Raw genomic sequence first — 26,647 nt, 5'->3', positions numbered from 1 at the left:
ATGCCATCCTGTTTAACCAGGCATCATATATTTGAATGATATCTTTCCCATCCTTTTCTTTATTACATTTCAATTTTTCTATAATTTTTGTACACTAAACTACTCTACCTGTGAATCAGCCATTTGAGTGGGTGATGGAAAAATCTGGAGTGAAAACAAGGCCTTCAGAGCAAACAGTGCTACCTGTCGAATTAGATCTCTTATTGGGTCCTGATAGCTCCTCGAAGATGGATTCAGAGACAGATGACGAGTCCTATTCCCCCACCGAGGTGTATGCTCTAACTTGGGACGGTTATACTGCTCATATCATGCATATGGTGTCTTGCATTACATAGTTTAGACATCATATACACATGTATGTGAATTATGTCATGCGATCCTGTTTAGTTATTCATCATATCTTTGAATTATGTTATGCTATGATATCCAGTTTAGATAGACATCATATATGTGAAATTATGTCATGCTATCCGTTTCAGTTAAACAATATACATGTCAACTATTTCATGCCCTCTTTTTTCCACACTATCTATTGCATCTGTCTCTCATACAAGGTCTGTACATTCAACTATGTTTCCAATTTATCAGCCATTTGAATTGGAGCGGGTGATGCCAGTATCTAGCGGAGTAAAAACACAGTCTTCAAATAAAACAATGCTACCTCTTGGTGGAGATAGCACCCTTGTTGTACATGCACGAGAACCAGCCCTACCACACATAACCAAGACTCTTGTAGATTGTACCCCTACTGCGATGGACAGAGAACCAGCTTCACCATAGAGCTCCCAGTTCTTGTTGACACAACACCATCTCCACCACAGAGCTCCCAAACAAGAGTAGTTAGTAAGGCAGCTCTAGTGCCCAAAGCACCAGTACTACCACGGTGAACCCCAACTCCACCAGTTAGTACACCTATTCCTGTGGAGGAAGCACAACCAGCCTGTCGTAGTTTAGCATCTATTGCATTTGATGTTGTTAAATCCTATGTGTGTATCTTCCCATCATGGAACTATTATACTGAAGATGAAGGAAAATGCCAGTTGCAGGTGTTTGTCCAAGAGTTATGTGTAAGTAATGTTATTCATGGCAATTACTTTGCTTTGTCCCATACATTCTACCTCCATGATGGTTATAATACAGCAAATTTTCCCATTTTTCTCTATAGAGAAGGACCGATTTGGAAACTCGGGATGAGATGACCTGTGCTAATACCTCATCTATCTTCAAGAATGCTTGGTGGTAGTATCGGGATTACCTGAAGAAAACATACTTCACTGGCAAAGAAACTCATCAAATTCCCTTACGTTCTCCTGAGACACGTTTACTGGATGATGACTAGGAACACCTTGTTCCGTACTAGTACCGAACCAAGAATGTGGTAAGGTCTATGAGCTCATTTTCTATTTTTAACTACTATATTCTTGCGTCTTACTGTACTCTATTCATGTAGAACAAGTGCTTAAACCTGAAGAACAACTGTTCTCATTTAAGATTCCATTGCTATCGTGCAGACTGCTTTGCTCTTGTATCACTGTATTTACTCATACAAACTTATTTTTAAATTGAAAGATCCAATCGAAACTCCAATGGCACAACAAGTATGTTTACGCATGTTTCTTTAACAGGTTTGCTCTTATAAATAGCTTTATTGATTTCAATTTCAATTGTGTATACAGTTGACTTCTCATATCATGCACATTACTAGCATCACAACATAGCCAATAGTGTTGTTGTACATGAAGACCCGTGGTACCCATCTGAAATCTTGTTGTGTCGTGTAGTTTCCCACGCTTTGTATTCTTTCAGTGCTGCTTTGTCTTGAACTGATATGATTTGAACCGTTTCTCTATTTTGATTTGGCAAGACAATGCAGTGGCCATAGGACATAGATATATGTTTGTTTGATTCTTTTATTGTGTACTACTTGGCAATAGAAGACTTGGTAGTTTAATCTTGTCCACATTACTAATGAACTGGTTCACCGAAATGAGTTTTATATACTAGTACATGCTAAACCTGTTATGTGTCTGCTTGTTTCTTCTTTTAGAATGCTGATAGAATATTAGGGAAGAGTGCATTATTAAGCAATGGTAAAGGAAGTAATGCAGATAAGGTTTAGGATAGTGAGACATCCTTGTTGGTCTCCAACAAGGCTGATAAAACAGCTAAGGAAAACTATCTTGAAGACAGTGTGACAACCCCAAAATCCTGTCTTGGTTTAGTGTTCGAGTTACTGGCCACTACCGCTAGCACGAGCTATTCTAACTCACTATCTGAATTAGTTCGGTTTCTTGAGTCTTGTCAGGACCCCGATTCCAAGTCACATCGATCTAGCTGGTAACACCTCATATCACTTTGCGGCCTCACGCATGGTATTCCCACGGGTGTCGCCTTACCATGGCCCGGGACCGTTTGCGCCTTTTGGCTCACGTATATGATAGTGTCGCTAGCATCCATATGACAGAGAACCCGGGCCGACATGGCTAGTCGTGAACCCAAAGCGGCACTAACCCATGGGGACAGGCATACATGAATCAACTTCGAGCATGTCGGTTAGCAGCGTGTGAATCCGGGCTGTAGCACTGGGCTAACAGGACTCCGGTAACCCTTGCTGTAGCAGGCTAGGCAGGACTCCGGATGTCACCGCGTGACATTTCCCCGAAGGGACAGACACAGGAACGAAGTGAAACACATGCCGGCCAGTCAAGTGTCCTGAGCAGTAGTGCTGGGCTAGCAGGACTCCGGTGAACCGGGCTGTAGCGGACTACTATGGCTCATGGAAGCACAATACTACATTTCCCCATAAGAGAGGCTACCAAGGATAAACCACTAGGTTGTCGGACCCCACACATACCAAGCATTTCAATCATACACACAATATGCTCGATATGTGAAACACAACATGGCATCACAACATAACTCTACGACTCAAAGTATTTATTCATTAGGCTCCGAGGAGCGAGATATTACAAACATGGGTCTCATGACCCAACATTCAGAGCATACAAGTCAAACACATGCGGAAGCTTAACATGTCTGAGTATAGACATCTACAAATGAAAAAGGCTGAGAAGCCTGACTATCTACCAGATCCTGCCGAGGACACAGGATCGTAGCTGAGGTATCAAGCTAAACGTCGAAGTCCACACAGAACTACTAGCGAGAGTGACGTCTCTCTGCAAAACATAAAATAGGCAAACGTGAGTACAAATGTACCCAGCAAGACTTACATCAGAACTATCTACATATGCATCGGTATCAATAAAGGGGGTGGTGGAGTTTAACTGCAGCAAGCCAGCTTTGACTTAGTGGCTAACCTGAACTACGACTGCAAGCAACTCTTTTGAGGTGGCGCACACGAGTCCACATATTCACCATATCAATACACCACTATGGATCCGCTCCCTTCTCCCTACGAGAAGGCCATCCATAGCACTCACGCTTATCTTGCGAGTTTTAGAGTATCCACTTTCACTTGTCTATGAACTGTTATAGGCAACCCAGAAGTCCTTTACCGCGGACACGGCTTTCGAATAGATCATTTATAACCCTGCAGGGGTGTACTTCTTCACACACGCTCTCGCCACTTACCACCATGTACACGTCGTGTAACTCGGCAACCTTCAAGCGGAAGCCTGGCGAGGGAGTCGGCCATGACCTGACTAACCACACAAGTCTCTAGTCTAGGTTTATCGCCTATTCAGGTTCCATCCGCGAGGATATCTGGCCGGAGTTTCGCTCACAGCCCCAAACGATGTGTGCAGGGTTCCCAAGACACCAAACGGGCGCCCGGTACACCGTGCCACGGTGTATCTACCGCATCATAGCCCACGCCTAGGGTCAGCGCTACACATGGCCTCCAACACATACCCTACAAACACCAGAAACTAGTTGCAACTCCTGGACAGAGGGCAAGGGCAGTTAATAATTCGAGAGGGTCCATTGGTTTCAGGCCCAATGCGTGGTAGTAGCTGTTTCATGGATCACAAACACAGAACTCAGTTCCTGAGGACGGCCTCAATGAGACAACGCACCATGTACTCCTACATGGCCTCTCACCGCTACCTTTACCAAATCGTGTTCACACACTTAGCTCACACACAATAGGACATGTTCATCACCATTCCAATTCATTCCCGATGAATCAGACCCGACTCAACTCTAAGCAGTAGCAGGCATGACATACAAGCATGAATGAGTAGGCACATCAGGGCTCAAATAACTCCTACTCATTCTAGTGGGTTTCATCTATTTACTGTGGCAATGACAGGTCATGCAGAGGAAAAGGGGTTCAGCTACCGCAACATGTAACAGTTGAATCGTTGTTGTCCTAATGCAGTAAAAGAGAGCAGAGCGAGAGAGTGGGATTGTATCGGCATGAACAAGGGAGTTTTGCTTGCCTGACACTTCTGAAGGGGGTGTTGCACTTCATCGGTGTCATCAAACTCGTCGTCGATACCCGTTTACCGAGAGGGAACAAACACTGGCAACTGAGTAGGAACACAATCAAATGCAATGCAACAATATGATTCGTGATTATGACATGGCAATATGCTGTGATTTGAGCTAATGCAACTAGCCACAAGTTAAATGGAGTTGGTTTGAACCTTAGGTTCAAATTCAAACTCCACTTGTTGTTTTTCATATGCCAAATACTTTTTTTGCCCTAAACAGCAACCATAAATTGTTCTAACATGCATGAAAATGCCATAAACAGATTCCTTGAATTTTCTGATAATTTTTCATATATAAATTATTTCATTTGGAGTTACGGTTGAATTTATATGAATTTTTGAAGTTTTAACAATTTCTGGAATTTTCCTGAATTATAAATAATCCAGAAAATCCTTTATCGCGTCAGCATGACGTAGCCGTGACGTCAGCGGTCAACGGGCTGGTCCAAGTCAAACGTGATGTGTGGGGTCCACACGTCAGTGTCACTACTAATTAATAGAGTTAATTAGCATTAGGTTAGCTACTAACCTAGGTTAGTTAGGGCCTGGGCCCACCCGTCAGTGGCTAATCTAACTAACCTAATTAGTTAACTAATACTAACCTAATTAGTTAACTAATACTAACACGTCAGTTGGTCAGGGGGGAGAAGTCAAACCCGGCCGGACGGGGTCAAACCCTGCCGGAGTTTGGCCGGCGTTGAACCACTGGTGAGGACGAAATGGCGGAGGAGGTCGGGATTGTGTCTCCGGCGACCAAAAAGACGGCGGAGACTACCTATGGGACGATAATACTCGTCCACATCCAATGGTGCTAACAGCAGCGGCCCTAGTGGCCTAGGTTGACGGCGGCGGCGACTTGCGCGGCGGCCGGAGTTCGGCCAGGTCGTGCCCGGCGTTAGGGTGCACGAGAGGAGGGGCTAGTGGGCTTGGCATGCTTCTGGAAGCACGGTGAGCACAACGGCGGGCTGAAAAGGGTAAGGCGGCAGCTGTGGCCACGGCAGCGCCATGTGTGGCGGCGGTGAGCTCCCGGGCTCAACGGAGCCCGCGGTTAGAGGGAGAAAACGGCAAAGGGAAGAGAGGGAAACGGAGAAGGGGCTCACGGGGAGTGTAGCGGTGGCCTCAGCGAGCTCGGGGAGGCATCAGGGGTGGCGTACGGTCGCCGGCGATCTCGGCGGACCGAGGTGGAAGAAGACGGCGCTAGCGGCATTGCAGTGCGTCCGAGGCGTTGTGGCTTGCCCGTGAGGAAGAGGAAGACGCCGGCGGTGCTCGGGGACATGTCGAAGAGATGATAGAGGGTCGATGGCCATGGTGGACGGCGACGGTGGCGACGAGCTCCTCTCGGGAGGGGATGGGGAGAGAGCCAGAGGAGGGAGAGGGGCACGGGGAGAGTGGGGAAAGTGAGAGGGGGACGAAGGAGAGTGCGTGGCACTCGTAGACGGCGTCCTGGGTGTCGGCAGAAGCAGGAGGTGGACGGTGTGTGGTTGCGGGCGCCGGGCACGCGCCTCTCGTCCTCCTGGTGAGAGGAGGGGGATGACTGGCAGTAGCTAGTGGGCTGGGCCGAGCTGGGCCAGGCCAGGGCGACAGGTAAGCTCTAACTCTCTCTCTCTCTCTTTTCTGTTTTCTTTTTCTATTTTCTACAAATGTTTTGGCTTTAAAATAAAATGCCAGAGCATTTTCAAAAATCATGAGCTTGCTTGTGGCCACTGTTTGGAATATTTCCAACAGTAACCATTTCAGCTCATGAGTTTTTGGACATTTAAAATAGGTATAAAATTTAAATGTCCAATTCAAATACATTAGGGGTTAATTTAAAAATCCAGGAATGGCCTATAATAATGTTCATCATTTTTGTCAGAGGTATTCACCTTTATCAAAAATCATGAACATTTCCAGAGGGCATTTTGGATTCACTGAAAATATTTTTAAGTTGAACCTATTTAATTTGGTTCTGGTGCTAGGGTTTGAACAGCCCCCATTTCAACTTTTCAAGAATTAAACATGATGCCATGATGATCAAGCAAGGTCAAGCAAAGGCTAAGCCAGGGCTGTGACATGTCTCAACTACAAGCTGAAAAACATTGATCAGCTGTGCTGTGACAAGAACCGGAAGGACTGTGGAAGTCCCTAGAGCATTCAAATGCATACTTTCTGGTGCAACAGCAAGCGTTGCAGGATTGTAGCGCCAAACAGGACAATGCTAATAAGCTTGCTAAGCTTATTGCCAGCGTGGTGGATACCCAGGATAAAGTTTCTTGAGCTCTTTTGAAGTTGTTTCAGTTATGGACTTGTTTTGCTGCCACGTTTATTTGCACTGGTGGCCAATTTAGACTGCCTGTGTATGTAATATGCTGCTTTGTTCCCTATATTTGCACTGGTGGCGAACTTTGATGCCCAGTGGATGTAATATGTGTAATAGCGGTAATATCCTAGCGTTAGTTGCTTGGTTATTTATTTCCTTATTGTATTGTTTAGTTGTTTGTTTGTAGTCACTGCAGTTCTTTTTCCGCATTTTTCTAGTGGCCACAATAACCTATTTTTGGTAACTAGGCCACAATAACCATGGCAACACATGGACTGTTGTAACCATGGGCCTCCTGCGAGCCGTAGGATCCATGGGCCCTTTACGGGCCATAGGATCCATGGGCCTTCTACGGGCCGTAGGATCCATGGGCTTCCTACGGGCCATAAGATCCATGGGCCTTCTACGGGACATAGGATCCATTGGCCTTCTACGGGCCATAGTATCCATGGGCCTTCTACGGGGCGTATAATCATTTCGCCAAACATGGGTCATACTATTCGTGGACCATAACAAGCCATTAATAGGCCGTATTTGATAACGCTATGAAAACAGCCCAACGGGTTAAACGGGCCGAATGTAACCATGGGCTGAATTTGGCCCACAAACGGAATAGGCCAGTAACGGACCGTAAATAACGGAATTCTAGAAATGAGCCCAAGAATAAATGGGCCCTTAGAAGGCCGAAAGTTAACATGGGCTGGAAATGGCCGACGGAATAATGGGTCGTTAATGGGCATAAAACGATACACTGTTCATTATGGGCCAGTTTCATCTCGGGCCTTTAATGGGCCCAGAGTTACAAAGGGCCTCATATGGGCCGAAAGACACCATGGGCCATACATGGGCCGTAAGTTACAATGGGCTGGAATCATATTGGATGGCCCAGATGAAGCTGCTGGGCTTAATTCCAATAGGCTACAAAGGGTCGTGAGTTAGCGGGCCATAAATGGGCTATATATGAACAGTCCGTTAATAGGCTTTCCGTGGGCCGGCCTGTTACCTCTGACCAAGTCAAACGGGTCGGACTTTTCACCGGAATGGGCCTCTGTTGGGCCATGCCACGTGTTGACATATCATAGGCATCTCTTGTCCAATGAGTGGATGACATATGTCCCAATGGTGAGCCAACACGGGTTTCCTCCGGCCAATGCGAATTTTACACGTGGAAAATCCCCATTAGTCCGGGTTGTTAACGGGTTATCGGATCCAAAACCGGACCCGATGCGACCTGTTACGGTGGATGCCACATTTCGGTTACCCTTGACGAAAACACTTCCATGACGCGCCATTTATCATCATGGAAGTGGACACTTCCATGGTGATAATTTTGGTACTGTCATGGAACACTTCTATGACGGCACAGGTATGACTACCTTGATTCTGTCATAAAATCGTCATGGATGTACATGCATGACAGAAAACGTGACCTGCTGTGACAAACATGTATCATCATGGAAGTGTATTTTTTTGTAGTGGAGGGCAGCTTATATAGGACGAGGGGTGCTTGGAGGAGGGGGGGGGGGGTCGGGGATCACGATCCCGAGATCTCCGGGATTCCGGCGGTGGTCGAACGCGCTCTGGTGCGTCGTTCCATGCATAGGAAGAAGAAGAGGGGTGGGGCCCGCTTGTCAGCGTTCGCGGAAGAGAGAGCGAGGGATCCAGTGATCGGTGCATAGCATTTTAGCGCTCGCACGGCGCTCGAGCATGGACTGAGGGTGAGATGGGCCGGGAAGAGAGAGAAGGAGAGGTGGGCCTCAGTGGCTTCGACAAGTTTTGGCTTTAAAAAAACAAACAACCAAACCGAGAAAAAACTAATACAAAAAGTGAATAAATAAAAAATATACGTAGACGTGTAATATATCAAAATTTCCAGAAAAAGATTTCCTAAAACATGAACATATTTTCAGAGGCAAATAAAATACACAAAAAACCACAAAAGTCTAACAGTGTTGTTGTTGAAATAAAACCCAATAAATATCATTTATAAAATACCAAAATGATTTCAAATTTATTTTCTCCTAATTTTCCATTGAAGGGAATCATTTTACCCTTGTTTCCATTTATTCTATTTTTGGAGAAAAATGATTTGAATAAAAACCAAATAGCTCCAAATTGAAAATGGTTTTCAAAATACCTTCAAAGGGACTTTAAATTTGATTCTTTTAAACTTCCAACTCATATTTCATATGATTTGAAGAATTCATTTTATCTTCTCTCATGAAAATCATTGAGTTGCATAAAATTTCTGAATTTGAAATGTTTTCAAATGGAATTCAAATCATTTCAAATCCCTTTTCATTTCTTTAAATGGAAGAAGTCATATTATCCTCACTCTAGGGTTTTTGTGATGAAATGAATTTTAATTCATGGAGATCAAAATGCAAAATTGAAAGTTTTGGGAAAGTCCTTTTATTCCCTCTCATTCAACTTCCAGAAAGTATCAAATTCCACTCAATTTCACACAACCAATCACAGAAACAATCAAAACTATTTATTTAATATAGCATTCCAAAATTTAGAATTTTGGGATGTTACAAACCTACCACACTTAAAATGAATCTCTTCCTCGAGATTCAAATAGGCTAGAACGAAAAGGTTAGGGTTTGGGGGTCGTCCAGCAATTCCGTTGATCGGAATGGTCTAGTGTGCTACCACACTTAAAAGCAGGGTTATGGTCCCGTCCAAAACTCATGTACTCATTCCTTTGTGTTGACGGTGTTGGTCTTCTCATGTTCCCTAGAATAACTCCTTCGCCGGTCTCCTTTCAGTAAGGGCATAATCTCTTTTCCTGAAAATCTTGTGTCCTTTCATCACTGGTAAGGTTCTTCCAAGACTGGGTCTTCTTAGCTGACAGGTCTTGTCGCCAATTCTACACAACTAACGAGAATCTCATGGTGGTCAACAATTTCTGGTTTTCTGCAGGAAATTGGTTTAGGTTGCATCTCACCATATTACCTGCGTTTGGCAACAACTGCCTGGTACGAGGGTTTCTTAGCATACCATTTTAAGGCTTAAACAAAGTTTTCAACAAACATCGTCTCTCTACTATGGGTAAGTCACTCTAGATTTACCATTCCAAATAGCAAGAGCAAATGATAAGAGTAAGTCGGTATGGTGATCAATCCATTCCGCACCCAGATCATTACCATGTATAAAGTTTAACGAATCTCGCATTTATAACACTCGGGCATTCTCACAAGCATTTCAGAATTTCTCTTGTCGATGACCGAGTTTGGATATATCCATTAATTCTACAAGCTAAACAAAACATCTATTGTTCTTCACAACTCTCAGGTTTTCGTGACCTGATAACCCACAAGTATAGGGGATCGCAACAGTTTTCGAGGGTAGAGTATTCAACCCTAATTTATAGATTCGACACAAGGGGAGCCAAAGAATATTTGAAGGTATTAGCAGCTGAGTTGTCAATTCAACCACACCTGCAGATTAATTATCTGCAGCAAAGTGATCAGTAGCAAAGTAATATGATAGTTTTGATAATAGTAGCAGCAGTAACGGTAACGGTAACAGTGATAGTAGTAGTTTTGTAACAAGTTTAACAGTGATGATAGTAGTATAAAGTGAAAGTGAGAAATAAAAACTTTTACGAACTCTTTTGCTCTTGTTTGCATAAATAAGCTTAAACAACACCCAGTTTTTCAGCCGACATTATAAATAACCATGCCGACAATAACTCTTAAAGATTATATTAACTCATGTCAATGAAATAATCAGCAACGAGCAATAATAAGACATCTCAAACGGCAACATGTTGTCAAAACAACCATGATATAATATGACAATAGTGGTATCTCGCTAGCCCTTTCTGAGACCGCAAAACATAAATGAAGAGCACCTCCAAAGTCCAAGAAGTGACTAAACATTGTATTTCATGGTAGAAAAGATCCAGTCATGATGCACCCAACATTAGCTACACACAATGCATAAGTCATGACAGCTGTGCTCTCAGGTTCTAGCGCTTGTTTTAGAAGGTGATGACACAACATAAAAGTAAATAGATAGTCCCTTCGAAGAGGGAAGCAGTGATCTGCAAAGGTGTCAGAGCTCAAGTTTTTAAAACAGAGATAAATGATATTTTGAGACATGCACCCTTCTCATTTACTTCACAACTATCAGTTATCAATATATCCCATGAATTGTCAAAAAAAATCAATATATCCCATGCTAAACAAGCTAGTGGCGGTTCCCAAGCGATAAAAAGTAAAGTTTTTGACTCCATTGGGAGTTTTTGTTTGATTATTTGAGAGGTTAACTCTTTTTGTGTTTGCAGTTTGGGACAGGGCATCCCTATTGTGGCCCTTTTCTCGTGCGATGGCGAGTGAATAAACAATCAACCTGAGAATAACCCGTTTAGCATGGAAGATACCGACTACCTCATGTCGTTCCATGAACGATCTTGTGGGATTTAGAGTTCCGTCAAAACCCTTGAGGTTCGAACACTAGGGTGCGCACAAAGATCTCTCCCCCTGTCTAGCTCGCACACTCTATGATCTCATGGCTTAGCTCGACGAACCCAAAGAACGAGAGACGCAAGATTTATACTAGTTCGGGCCACCGTTGTGGTGTAATACCCTACTCCAGTGTGGTGTGGTGGATTGCCTCTTGGGCTGAGGATGAACAGTTACAAGGGAAGAACAGCCTCCTGAGGAGAGGTGTTCTTGTGCTTGGTGAGCTTGTGTGGTTGAGGATTCTCCCTCTCTAGATGAGCCGGTTAGATCCAAATTCGATCCCCCTGCTATGGTGGTGGCTAGTCCTATTTATAGAGCCCCTGGTCCTCTTCCCAAATATTGAGCAGGAAGGGATCCCACAACGGCCAGTTTGAAGGCGGACAACTAGTACAAGCTATCCTGACAAAAGTAGTCTTCGCCTGCCAAAGGCTCTGGTGGTGACGCCGTCTTGGGCTCCACGGTGACCTCCGTCCTGCTGTCTTGCTGGTCTTGGTCTTGTTGCACCAATATGGAAACCTTTGCCTGATGCCTCGAGACAACTCACCTACGCTTGCCTCTTTAGCACCAAAGAGGAAATGAGGACACTGCGCGCTGGCGCCCGCCTGGCTCCTGTCGTCATGGCTTGCGTCACAGGATCACGCGAGGTGTCCATTGCCTTGATCTCTCCGCCCCTCGTGAGCTAGCCTGGTAAGGCCACCCCTTAGGAGGTCTTGCATCGTCCGCCTCGTGAGGCTTGGCCCCTCGCGAGGGTCTTGAGTGTTTGCTGGTGAAGATGGGCCATACAGGGCCGCTGGTGGAGCCAGGCTGTGGGCCGCAGGCAGGCAAGTCTGGGGACCCCCGTTTCCAGAACGCCGACCGTAGCCCCCAGGTCCGAGGCGCGCTCGGGCTTGGCTTCGAGGCGAAGCCAAAGGGGCAAGTGCGGAGCGCCGTGGGCCCCAACAGCCTGTGGCCATAGTTGACGCGTGGCGATTGATTGGACGTGGGCGTCTCCGCTTTCCCACGCCGCCTCGGCAACTGCCCGACTTGACGAGTCCTTGCTGCATGCAGAAAAAGGTCATTATTACCTTAGATCATGGAGGCCAGCGGTTGGCCTCCCCTTGGCTATAAATGGGAAAGGGGGCGGAGCCCCCGTCACCCATCCCTTCCTTTGCTTCTCCCGCTTCTTCTTCTTCCTTGCTTCACTACTGGCAGCGACCCCCATGGCGCCTGCGAATAGGCTCTCGCTGCGGAGAAAGGGAAGGCTCGCTAGGAGGGGCCCGGCTCACCGCCGCCCAAGAGGGGGCACGGTCGTCCCCGCAAGCACACTGTGATCCTCGTCGTGGCCCCTCGTGGCCGTGGTGGTGCCTCTTCACGTGGTGGTGGTCGCCCGAGGCGTGGTGGCCCCGTCGATGGAGGGAGGCGCGCCGTGGTTGCGTGGCCGCCTAGGCCGCACTTCCACTCGGTGGAAGTGCTGCCGAAGTTCGTTGTGTGGTCGGAGAACTCGGCCGGCACTTGGCTTCAGCTCCCGCGCTTCTTCGCCGGCGAGCGGCCAGCCACTGGTCCAGGTGGTCTTTGGCTGCAAGTGGACGGCTGCTGCGGCAAGGCTTCTTGAGTCGCAGTCAAGGTCTCCACCGCAAGCAACATAGTCCTGGCCCGCGGTTGGCAGACGTTCGCCCGCGCGCGCGGACTGGGCAGGCGGTGTGCCCTCCATTTCAAGTACGACGGCGACCCGACCCTCTTCGTGAGGGTATTTGGGGAATCTGGTCGCCGCGTCGGGTGCTGCCCTGAGGACAACGACGGCGACGAGGTGCTCGGCCTTGGCGATGGCCGCGACGAGAGTGATGGTGGGCCCGCCTTCGGCGTCGGCCATGTCTCGTCAAGCTACGGCGACTTTTTTCCGTTGACAGCTCCAACAGCGGCGGCTACGACCAGCTGCCACGCCGCCGTGCCCACTTCGAAGGCGGCAGCGGGTCGTCTCGTCACCGCGCTCCGGTGAAGCGTGGGGAAGGGTCTGGCTGAGCTCAAGAGAGCGCCACGGGCCCGTCCTCGCGACCTGTCATGGGAGCATGTTCCGCTTTTGTTTCGTTCTTCCTTTCCTTCCTGCATCAAGAGAGAGACAAGTATGGGCCCCCACTGGGGTGTGCAACAATTATGATTTCTATGTGGATGTACTATGTTTATCATTCCTGTGTTGTGTTGCAGCGCCATGTTTTATGTATGCGTGTAGGAATAACTTTGCTTGATGCTCCTGAAGTAGGTTCCGCCTCACGAGACGCGCGTTCCCCAATGCTTGATGAGGCCTCCTGTGCTCGGAAGGTGCCTGAGAACTGCAAATTCGTTAGGGAATCCTTATTCTTCTGAATCCTGGTCGTAGGCACAATCGGCCATGACCCAGTGTTTCGCACCGCGGTACTCGGGGGGGGGGGGGCACGGTTTGGGGGGGGGGGGGCACGGATTGAGAGGGGTGTGCTAGCTTGCGAGCTCGAGCGAGGTTGCCTTGCAAAAGACAGGAAAACAAAAATGCTCACAAGGGCGCATGTCCAGCCCCCTCGCGAGGCATGCGAGGGAGAGTACGGGTCAAAAACGAGGAACCGAGAGGAGAAAAGGAGGACAATGGAACCTGGCCAGCAAGGAACACCAGAAAGAAAATTCTCACTAAAAGAGGGGGCAAACCAACTGCGGAAAGCAAATGAAAAGCCACGTCCGGCACCTAGTCTAGTCTTCTTGTATTCTCACCAGCGTGGACCTAAGTGCTACCACTAGGCGTGGGAGGGAGCCCCCGAGGCCCGAGGGCGGCACTCCTGAGACTCCGGGGCGTGTACAGCCCCACTCATTATTACATGAGAGTGTCACGAGCGGAGATTCTTCACAGGCACTGGGCCTTGCTTCACAGGCACCGGGCCTTGCTTCATGGGTAGAACTTCCGGAGGTGTTGAATGTTCCAGGCGTTCTGGATGGGGATCCCGTCGTGCGTCTCCAGGCGCGCGACGCCAGGCCTGGAGACGTTGGCGACCCGAAACGGGCCCTCCCACATGGGTGAGAGCTTGTTCAGCCCTTCCTTCGAGAGCACCCGCCTCAGGACAAGATCACCCACCTCGAGCGTCCTGGAGCATACACTGCGGCAGTGGTACCGCCGCAGCGCCTGCCGGTACCTCGCAGCTCGGAGCGAGGCTTCACGGCGGCATTCCTCCCCCAGCACGAGATCCATCCTCCGCATGGCGTCCTGCTGCGTTTCATCAAACGCCAGGACCCGCGCGGAGTGATGCCTGACCTCGTGTGGGAGAACCGCTTCTGCTCTATAGAAAAGGAAGAAAGAAGTCTCGCATGTGGGCCTGGTGGCGGTGGTGCGGATGGACCACAGCACGGAGTGGAGCTCGTCATGCCAGCCGTAGGCCTCGAGCTTCTTCCTGAAGGTCCCCTCAGGACCTCCGCATTGGCGCATTCGGCCTGGCCGTTGCTCTTGGGGTGCGCCACAGAGGCGTACAGATCTACGTTCCAAGGTTAGCAGAATATGTTTTGAAGAGATTGCTAGTGACCTATGAGCCGTTGTCGGTGATGATGCGGTTAGGGACCCCAAATCGGCTTACGAGGCCCTTGATGAACTTGACTGCTGACCCAGCTGGGATGGTGCGGACGGTTTCCACCTCCACCCACTTGGTGAATTTATCGATGGCGACGTAGAGGTAGTGGTAACCTCTAGGCGCTTGAGGGAACGGGCCCAGGATATCCAGCCCCCAGACCGCGAACGGCCATGAGAGCGGGATAGTTTGGGGGCCCTGAGCCGGCTGGTGGATCTGCTTGGCGTGGAACTGGCACGCCCCGCAGGATTTCACCAGCTCGGCCGCGTCGTTGAGTGCACTGGGCCAGTAGAACCCGCTGCGGAGAGCCTTTGTCACATCCCTAGTTCTGGTATGCTCTGAGCTAGCTAGTCACTTGTTGCATCATGTCTAAATTTCTTTTAAACTTGAAATGGGGATTGTTCAAACCCTAGCACTAAATCAATCCATCTAGGCTTGATTAAAATCTTTTTCAATAAACCCAAAATGTCCCTAAGAAAAGTTCATGATTTCTGGTTAAGGTGAAAACCTCTTCCAAAAATGATGAATATATTTTTAGGTCATCTTTGGATTTTTGAATTAACACAAAAGTATTTGAATTGGAGCCGTTTAAATGCTATATATATTTTTTAAATGGTCCAAATATTCTGAAGTTATTTGTGGAGCCCAGAAATAATTCAGTTAACCTCCAAAATAATTTTTAGAATTATCTAAATGATTTAGTTCCTAAACTAAATCAGAATAAAGAAAACAAAACAGAAAAAGAAAAACAGGAAAAGGAAGAGGTTACCTGTGGCTTACCTGGCGCCCACTTGGCCCAGCGCTGTGCGGCCCAGCCCACTGGCCTGTGCCAGTCGTCGTCGTCCTCCCGCCAGTCGGACAGGGCGCGTGCCCGATGCGCGCGCGTGCTCCGCGTGCCACGCAAGCTGCCTGCCCTCCCCTGCCAGCGCGACGCCTCGAACGATCCCGCCATCGCCGTATTGATCGAGCCGGCCTCTCCAGTCCTCCCCCTCGCCTCTCCCTCACTCCCCTCCACCCATGGCCGAAGCCGCCATGGACGCGCCGCCGTAGTTCTCACAGCCACAGCCATCCCCGCGCCTCCCCGTGCTATCCCCACTGTCCGCCTCGACGCCGCGTAGCTGCCCCCTCAACAAGCGCAAGCCAGTACGCCCTGCCGTACTGTCCCCGACCTCATCTTCAACCTCGGGCGCCGCCGATCGCCCTTGCCGATTCGTCGTCCACAGCACGCCCCTGAGCTCGCCAGAGGCACCAACAGAACCGATGTGAGCTCTGCCATCTTCTCCCCTGCTCCCCGCGCTCGTCTGCATCCTCTAACTCCCCGAGCCACCAGAGCCGAGAGCTCCTCGCCGCCGTTCATGAAGCGGCCGTGGCTAGTGCAAGCTCAGCTCGCCCCTGAGCACATCATCATCCTCGGGCTGCTCCCAGGAGACAAACACACCTGCTAGCTCGCCTTCCCGTGCGTCGTAGCGAGTAGCCGGTCCCGCCCGAGCTCCGTCCGCCACTGATTTGGTCGCCATCGTCGTCTCCGGCGACCATTTGGTCCAGTTCTGCCGCCAATCGACACGGACAAGGTCCAGAGCTCCAACGGTGCCACCGGAGAAACGAACCATGGCTTGTGGTGCGATTCCGCGCATCGCCGCCATCTCGGCACCTCGCCAGCGACTAAACGCCGGCCTAACCCCGATTAGGTTAGTGCTAACGGCCAACCCGTGCCACTGACATGCGGGACCAGCCCGCCTAATTAACCTAGGTTAGCTTAGGTTAAATACTAATTAACCAAGTTAGTTAGTTTAGTCACTGAAGCGCGGGACCCACTGGTTAGTTTGACCCTGGCCGCCCTGTTGACCCGCTGACGTCACTGTGACATAATGCTGATGCAATAAAACATTTTCTGGATTTATTCTTTTACAGGAAATTCCAGAAAATTGCCTAAACTTCTAAAAATCATAGAAAATCAACCGTAACTCCAAATGAAATAAATTATATATGAAACATTATCGGAAAAATCCAATCTATCCATTTATGCTACTTTCATGCATGTTCAACCAACTTATACCCCCTCTATAAGTGAAAACATGATAATGGCATTTTAAATACCCCTTATGGAGTTTTCATATGAACCCTTGGTTCATATGGACTTCATTTAAATTGTTGCTAGATGCATTAGTACAAATCATAGCATATTGCCATGTCATGATCATGCATCATATTGTCGCATTTGCATTGATTGTGTTCTTCTCTATTGCCGCTGATTGTCCCCTCTTGATAGACATGCTTCCGACGATGAGTTCGATGACACCGATGAAGAGCTATAATATCTTCAGAAGTGCCAAGCAAGCAAAACCCCCTTGTTCATTCCGATACAATCCCACTCTCTCGCTCCTGCTCTCTTTTACTGCATTAGGACAACACCGTTTCAACTGTTACATGCTGCGGTAGCTGAACCCCTTTCCTCTGCATGACCTGTCATTGCCACAGTAAATAGATGAAACCCACTAGCATGAGTAGGAGTTGTTTGAGCCCTGATGTGCCTACTCATTCATGCTTGTTTGTCATGTCTGCTATTTCTTAGAGTTGTGTCAGGTCTGATTCATCGGGGATAAATTGGGAAGTTGTGAAGATGTCCTACTGTTGAGAGCTAAGTGTGTAAACACGATTTGGTAAAGGTAGCGGTGAGAGGCCATGTAGGAGTACATGGTGGGTTGTCTCATTGCAGCCGTCCTTAGGAACTGAGTTCTGTGTTTGTGATCCATGAACAGCTACTACCATGCATTGGAATGCTTAAGTGCCCCTCTCGACTTATTAATCAACCTGATCTCTGTCCAGGAGTTGCAACTAGTTTCTGGTGTTTGTAGGTAGTGTTAGTAGTCTACCAAGTGGCACCCGGTACAGGTGGGCTTGGGACAGACTAGGCACAGTGGCACGGTGTACCAAGTGGCACCCGGATGGTGGTCTTGGGAACCCTGCTCACATCGTTTGGGGCCGTGAGCGATACCCCAGCCGGATCTCCTTGCGGATGGAACCCGAATAGGCGATAAACCTGGACTAGAGACTTGTTGGTTAGTCAGGTCGTGGCCGACTCCCTTGCCCGGCTTCCACTTGAAGGTTGCCGAGCTACATGATGTGTACAAGGCGATAAGTGGCGAGAGCGTGTGTGAAGAAGTACACCCCTGCAGGGTTATCATTATCTATTCGAATAGCCGGATTCCTTGGATATAGAAACTTGGACCCCTTGCATAGTTCATAGACAAGTGAAAGTGGATACTTCAAAATGCGCAAGATAAGCGTGAGTGCTATGGATGGCATTCTCGTAGGAAGACAGGAGCGGATCTAGAGTGGTGTATTGGTATGGTGAATATGTGGACTCGTGTGCGCCACCCCAAAAGAGTTACTCGCAGTCGTAGTATAGGATAGCCATTGAGTCAAAGCTGGCTTGCTGCAGTCAAACTCCACCACCCCCTTTATTGATATCAATGCATATGTAGTTAGTTCTGATGTAAGTCTTGCTGGGTACATTTGTACTCACGTTTGCTTATTTTATGTTTTGTAGAGAGATTTCAGTCTCGCTAGTAGTTACGTGTGGACTTCGACGTTTAGCTTGATACCTCAGCTACGATCTTGTGCCCTTGGCAGGATCTGGTAGATAGTCAGGCTTCTCAGCCTTCTTCATTTGTAGTTGTCTGTACTCAGACAAGTTAAGCTTCCATGCTCTGTATGTTGGGTCATGAGACCCATGTTTGTAATATCTCGCTCCTCGGAGCCTAATGAATAAATACTTGAGTCGTAGAGTTATGTTGTGATGCCATGTTGTATTTACACATATCGAGCATATTGTGTGTATGATTGAAATGCTTGGTATGTGTGGGATCCAACAACCTAGTTGTTTATCCTTGGTAGCCTCTCTTGTGGGGAAATGTAGGCTTGTGCTTCTATGAGCCATAGTAGTCCGCTACAGCCCGGTTCACCGGAGTCCTGCTAGCCCAGCACTACTGCTCCGGAGCACTTGACTGGCCGGTGTGTGATTTACTTCGTTCCTGTGTCATTCCCTTCGGGGAAATGTCACGCGGTGAGATCCAGAGTCCTGCCTAGCCTGCTACAGCGCGGGTTCCCGGAGTCCTGCCAAGCCTGCTACAGCCCGGGTTCCCGGAGTCCTGTTAGCCCAGTGCTACAGCCCGGATTCACACACTGTCGACTGACATGCTCGATGTTGATTCATGTATGCCAGTCCCCATAAGTTAGTGCCACTTTGGGTTCACGACTAGTCATGTCGTCCCGGGTTCTCTGTCATATGGATGCTAGCGACACTATCATATACGTGAGCCAAAAGGCACAAACGGTCCCGGGCCATGGTAAGGCGACACCCATGGGAATACCGTGCGTGAGGCCGCAGAGTGATATGATGTGTTACAGGCTAGATCGGTGTGACTTAGAATTGGGGTCCTGACAACCTTGCCGACTAGGGTGCGCAACGACGAGTGGTGCCCGCAGCCTCCGCCATGTTTTTCGGCCAGCAGCTCATTCCCATGTTCCCTGGAAATGCATCATAGAGAAACATCATTTGGTTTTTTCCTGTACAGCTCACCGTCCTGAATGCAGTACACCGTAGCCTGCCGGGCCACACGCTCTACGTCTTCCTCCTTCTCCGGCAACGTGCCTTGCGTCAGTTACGCCTTGAACTCCTCAATCCAGCACCACTCCCAAGGCTCGAGCGCTAGGAGGAGGCGTGCTCCTGAGGTCGGGCCGCAGGCGGGGGCTCCCGAGGCTGGTGGCCGGGGGAGTTCCTCCTAAGATGGCGTCGGCTCCGCAGGCGGATGTGCTGCCAATGGCTTGAGGAGCCACTCCTCGGAGACGCCTGGCTCTTGGGGCAGCCACTTGAATGCTCTTTTGGCGATGTCGTCGGCCTATTTGTTGGTGGCACGAGGCACATGTTGTAGCTCCAGGCCCAGGAACTGCTTCTCCATTTTGCGCACCTCCACGAGGTATGCCTCCATGTGCTCATCCTTTGGCTCGTACACCTTGTTGGAGAAGTTGACGAGGAGTTGCGAGTCTCCCTTGATGGTGAGGCGTTTCACCCCCAGGGCCACTACAGCTTTGAGGCCGATGATGAGACCCTCGTACTCTACGATATTGTTGGAGACCTTCTCGCCCCGCTAGAAGCAGAGCTGCACGGCGTAGTAAAGCTTGTCCTAAGTGGGCGAGATGAGCATGGCTCCAGCCCCCGCGCCCTGATGTGGAAACGCTCCATCGAAGTACACGACCTAACCATCTGGCGCTTCACTCCCTGGTAAGAGGGATCGGTTCTCGCCTGCTTCGAGCTCCGTGGTGTCGGTCCATTTTGCCAGAAAGTCGGCAAGTGCAGCCCCCTTGATGACCCTGGTTGTGCTGAACTCCAAGTCAAATGCTTGCAGCTCGATATTCCATTCGGCGACCCTTCCCACAGCATTGGGGCTTCTGAGCACTCTCTCCAATGGGTAAGCCAAAACAACCTTGATGGGGTGACCTTGGAAGTAGTGGCGCAGCTTGCACAAGGCCACCAGGAGCACGAGCAAGAGCTTCTGAGGCATGGGGTATGGTGCCCTCGCATCTCGCGGCACTATGCTGATGAAGTACACTGGGTGCTCAACAAGGGTGGGAGAGCTGACGGAGTTTCTGTCTCCCGGGGACTGAGGTGCTTCCTGCGGGTCTCCAACTCCTAGGGCTTGATGACTGGTCAGGGCAGCCATTGTGGTGAAGTCCACCTGGCGCAGGCTCGCGAAGGTCTCCTCCAGGTCCTGAATCAAAGTTCTCGCCTCTCGAGACTTCACCACAATGTCATCGACATAGGACGGTGACATTTCTCCCGAGCTGCCGCCCCAAGGCGATGTGCATCAGTCGCTGGAAGGTTGCTCCTGCGTTGCGTAGTCAGAATGGCATGCAAGTGTAGCAGTATACCCCGCATGGGGTCAAGAAAGTTGTTTTCTCCACATCTTCCACCTCCATCTTGATCTGGTGGTAGCCTGAGAATGCTTCTAGGAAACATAGCAGATCACACTCTGCGGTGGAGTCGATGATCTGGTCGATGCGCGGCAGCGGGAATGGGTCTTGAGGGCAAGCCTTGTTGAGATTGGTGAAGTCGACACACATGTGTTCCTTCCCTCCTTTCTTTCGCACAATTACCAGGTTCGCCAGCAGCTCTGGGTACCGGACCTCGCGAATGACACCTACCGCTTCCAGCTTGCGGGTTTCCTGAACGATGAAAGACTGCTTCTCCGTGGATTGTCGCATCGCCTTTTGCTTCATGGGGCGCACATTGGGACACACCCTCAGATGATGCTCGATCACTCTTCTTGGGACCCCAACTAGCTGCTTGGGCTTGTCGGTGTCAAAACCGGCGGATCTTAGGTAGGGGGTCCCGAAATGTGCGTCTAAGGTCGATGGCAACAGGAGATAGGGGACACGATGTTTACCCAGGTTCAGGCCCTCTCTATGGAGGTAATACCCTACGTCCTGCTTGATTGATATTGATCAATATGAGTATTACAAGAGTTGATCTACCATGAGATCGTAATGGCTAAACCCTAGAAGTCTAGCCTGTATGACTATGATAATGAGTATCTCCGTTCTCGGACTAAGTCCTCCGGTTTATATAGACACCGGGAGGATCTAGGGTTACAAAAGGTCGATTACAAAGAAAGGAATCTACATATCCGTTCACCAAGCTTGCCTTCCACGCCAAGGAGAGTCCCATCTAGACACAGGTGCAGTGTTCGGTCTTCGCATCTTCACAGCCCATCAGTCCGGCCCATGGCTAACAGGTCGGACGCCCGAGTACCCCTTAGTCCAGGACTCCCTCAGTAGCCCTCGAACCAGTCTTCAATGATGATGTGTTCGGCACATAGATTACCTTCAGCATTGCAAGGCGGGTTCCTCCACCATTGACTTCCGAGTAGTGTGCTCGGCCTTCCATTTAATGTTGTACCCCTCGGCTTCTATGTATCAACAACTTCATTTTCCATGTGTCGAGCGAATGCGAGAGGTCGGGGTATTTTTTGCATATACCACCCCAACCGTACCACAAAGGTGCTTATTTAAAGAGAATAGATCTCAAATCCTTTCCACACCCCGCGAAAAATCCTCAGAGCTTGCTAAGGAAAAACCACTCCAACATGGCTAGCGCTCCCGGCTCTTCCTCTCGTCCCCATGACTCCAAAGAGGGTTATTGTGGGAGATGTCTCGTATCCCACAGTCAGTTGGCGAAGCTGCAAACACAGGGCTTTCTTCCTCCCGCGGACTTGGTCCCCGTACGAGTAGGGATGACGTCCTTCAAGGGCGGGGCCCAAACGGAGAACTTCCCCAATCCGTCTAGGGGAGAACGAGTATGCTTCGTCCCCTTCTTGTTAAGAGGTGTCGGATTCCCAATCCATCCCTTCCTCCGAGGTCTGCTGGAGTATTATGGCCTCCAACTACACAGTCTCACTCCGCCTCTATCCTTCATATTGCGGGTTATGTCGCTCTATGCGAGCTATTCCTAGGCTGCGAGGCCCATTTCGATTTATGGAGAAGACTGTTCTGTCTTGTCCCTCGCAATTAAGGCGGGTCAATTTTTGAAGTGTGAGGAGCCGAAGTGTGGCACATCGCCGGGACTGGATACCTGTCCGGCACGCTGAAGAAAGCTCCCGAAGAGTGGCCTTCTGAATGGTTCTACATCAATGACGTCGCTCTACCCGACCCCGTCCGCATCGGCCTCCCCGAGTTTTCAAATGCTCCGCTGAAGAAACGCCATAGCTGGCGTCCTTGGAACCTCGAGGAAGAGGATAGTGCAGAGATCAGCCTGCTGCTGGGCAAGATTAAGACGCTTGCCCAGTATGGATTGTCAATAGTCGAGCTAATGGCGATCTCTATAACGCGGGAGGTCCAACCACTCCAGTACAGAGGACTACTCATGTGGCATTATAACGGGGAGGATGACGCCTCACACTATGGGTGGAAGGGCCCGAAGACCCCCGGCGCCCTGGCCAAAATACTGGCCGAGCTGTATAAAGGGGAGAGGGAGGAGTTCACCCGTCTCCAATATCGAGACGGATTTTCCATGTATAATCCTCCCAGCTGGGTAAGCTTCAGCTCCACTATTTTACTCCTGTCCCTGAATCATTCTTGAGAGGCAGTATCTTATCTGCTTATAACAGGAATGGCGAAAGGTTGTCGAGGGGATCCATGACCCTGCCCCTCAGCCAGAGAATCACAACCGGGATCTTGACCCCGGATATGAGGAAGATCCAGACATATTTGTGGAGCTCGAGGATGGAATATTCTATCAGATGAGCTATGACGGTACAAATGTACCCATCATCACCGATTACCACGGCCTCCTTCCTGCTTCACATGTAAGTAATCCGGAGATACCTTATCCAAGAGAGTCTTCTCATTCCTCATTACCCACCGCACTATCCTGTGCTCAAAAGGGGAGGCGTTCGGCGTGCCATGCTGCCCCGGGGGAATCTCCGAAGAGAGCGTCCCCCACACCAGGAAAGCCTTCGAAGAAGAAGGCAAACGAAGATACGGCCGAGCCTTCATCAAAGAGGTATGAATTTGCAAATATGCACCTTGGCGATCACATCCAACTGTGACCTTTCTGTTTGCCCTGTATCAGGAAAAAGGTGTGCCAGACTATATCCGAGGGTCTGGCCGGTCATACTTCCCGCAGCCAGGATCCAGATCCTGCCGTGAAGACATGGGCTGATGCGGGGGTGACGCCGGACTGTCCTCCAACCGAGGATTCGGATGATGTATCCGTCACCAACTCGGAAGTGGAGAGCGCCGTGAATCATCGGTGTCGTAGGGCCGTTTTACAAGACCCTTGATTTTCAAAAGAGGCATTTAACGCCTTCAGCTCGGCTAATGCATATATCCGAGCTGCTCGAGATGGGCTTAATAGAGCCACAAAGCAGCATTTAAAAGATGTGCAAGTAAGTTTACTTTGTCTGACTATGATAACCATATGCCAGTAGCCCCCGAGACTTAAAGTAGTTGGGACAACTGATTTGAGGATCGCTGCATGACCAGGCTCTATCGGAGAAGAACGACGTGCTAGCCCAAGAGCTAGAAAAGTGTCGGACGCAGTTGAATGCAGTGACCGCCGAACTGGAAAAATCCAAAGCGGCGTCTTCCGGCGATATTTCCGTCCATCGAGAAACAGTTATTGCATAGCGACCGTGTTAACACTGCGGCTTTATCTCATAATAGGATCATCAGATCAATTGGAGGAAAAAGAGTCGAAAAGACTGCATGCCGCAGGCGAGTGGGTTTTGACACGTGTCTGACAGGAGAAAAACAAACTCCAAGATACAAACATCCAGCTGGGCGAAGAGCTGACGGATGTGCGGGCCCAACTAGTCGACTCCGTGAAGGAGAACAAAAAACTGCGAGGCGGCATATTCAGTATGTGGCCGTATTTACCTTATAACAGTTTGGAAGTAAAAGTAGCTGATATAGCTATGATTGCAGGTATATTGACAGGCCGTCCCGAAGAGGAGGTGTCTGGACCATTAAGTGATCTTCTGCAAGGGCTGTCGCAGTTGCAGGAGCAAGCTCGGCATGCAATGCGGAGTGTAGCCAAGGCCTTATGGCCATCCGATTCCCCTCCAGGGAGTATGGAGAAGCTTGTAGAGTTGTTCAAGTGAGCGCGGCGGTGTATCCGACTATGGAAGATATCGGCCTACCGAGAGTGTGCGCGAGAGGCCTGGGCCATGGTAAAAACACGATATACCAAGCTGGATCCGAATCACATGGCCCGGGTCGGGCTGTTAGGGTCAAATGGGGAAGAAATTCCCGTTAGTTTAGTATATGGCCAAGTAGAGGTGGCTTCTAGATACTCCGAATAGGATTGTAAATTAGACCGCCTATTGGATGGTATAGAGGAGGAAGTTTTTGAGTCCTAAGTGACTATGTACTTTCCTTCTAGCTAGATAATAAAAAAAATGTCATGGCCGACCTTTTCGCTTCGACCTCTGGACCCGAAGGTGCGGAGTGTTTCCGAATACCCTAACGGTAGAATATACCGGGGTATGCATGGGAACCAGGCGTAGGGGTCATAGTTGCTTGAATAGACAACGTTTATCCGACTAGTTATATTATATTACATTATGTAAGAAACATCTTCTAGAGAGAATAGTTCCGTTAAGGGATCCTTTCCCATGGTGTGCATGCGTTTAATGTGCATGTCCGAACTGTGATTGAAAAAATTGTAGAGTAAGTAACTTCTGGGGTTTCACAATGGAGTGAATGCGGAAACGTCTTTAATTCGCCGACTGAATATTCCGGATGACCCAGCAGTAACAATCGCAGAGGTGCTCCCTTTATGCCCTAGCCGAACTAATGGGAACGTACGACATAAGCACAGGAGCCAGGCAACCCAGCTTGGCCAAAACTTAAGTCATATCAATGCATATAATGGCGAAGAAAAGGTACATATGGAAAAACACATATGTGGTGAGCTTGATGCTCGAAGAATAATAGCAAGCTTCTGTACGAGAAGCCCCCAGGTATAATGAACATACTTATGTGGAGATGTACGCATCAGGGGAGGACGGTCTAGCTGTACTAAAGTCGTAGGGCTAAACAGCAAAATGAAAAAAGATAAAAAAAACGAAAAGAGAGAAAAAATAACATTAATAACAGGAGGAAGGAGACGAACACAGAGTTCGGCACTAGGCATAAAATCGTCGGAGTCTGGCCGCGTTCCAGGGGTTCGGCTCCAATTGATTGTCTGACGCATCACGCAGGCGGTATGCTCCTCCGGTGAGAACTTTGTCAATGATGAAGGGACCCTCCCACTTGGGCTTGAGTTTTTCCTTTTTCTTCTCCGGTAGGCGTAGAACGAGTTCACCAATGTTATAAGTCTTGGCCCACACTTCTCTGCTTTGATACATGCGAGCTTGCTGTTGATAAAATGTGGAACGGGCTTTTGCGACGTCGCGCTCCTCCTCCAGGGCATCTAAGATGTCCTGTCGATCAAGATCGGCTTCTCTCTCTTCGTACATGCGCACTAGAGGTGAGTCATGAATAATATCGCAAGGTAACACTGCTTCTGCACCGTACACCATGAAGGAAGGTGTATATCCAGTAGTGCGGCTAGGCGTGGTCCGCAGCCCCCAGAGTATGGAGTCAAGTTCCTCCACCCAGTGCTTGTCTGATTCTTTCAAAGACCGCACTAGTCTAGGTTTGATGCCGCTCATAATAAGACCATTAGCCCGTTCGACTTGGCCGTTTGTCTGTGCGTGATAGACAGAGGCGTAATCGAGCTTAATGCCTAGATTAGCACACCAGGTTTTCACTTCATCGGCTGTGAAAATAGAGCCATTATCGGTGATTATGCTGTGTGGGACACCATAATGGTGTACCACGCCGGATATGAAATCTATTATCGGCCCCGCTTCAGCCGTTTTGACTGGTTTGGCCTCTATCCACTTAGTGAATTTATCCACCATGACCAGCAGATACTTTCTCTTATGGCTTCCTCCTTTAAGGGGTCCGACCATATTGAGTCCCCTGACCGCAAAAGGCCAAGTGATGGGGATTGTTTGTAAGACAGTGGGGGGCATGTGGCTTTGGTTGGCGAAGAGTTGGCATCCAACGCAACGTTGGAAAAAGTCCTGTGCATCTGCTCGGGCCGTCAGCCAATAGAACCATGTACGGAAGGCCTTGCTAACAAGGGCCTGAGCTGCGGCATGGTGCCCGCCGAGACCGGCATGAATCTCAGCCAGGAGCTGCCACCCCTCCTCCTCGAAGATACATCTTTGAAGGACTCCGGTAGCACTTTACTTATAGAGCTCTCCGTCATGAACCCTGTAGGCCTTCGAATGCCGTACAATGCGGCGGGCCTCATTC

The sequence above is a fragment of the Triticum urartu genome, chromosome 1 (assembly GCF_003073215.2).
Source record: "Triticum urartu cultivar G1812 chromosome 1, Tu2.1, whole genome shotgun sequence".
Lineage (NCBI taxonomy): Eukaryota > Viridiplantae > Streptophyta > Magnoliopsida > Poales > Poaceae > Triticum > Triticum urartu.
This window is presented reverse-complemented; position numbering follows the sequence as displayed.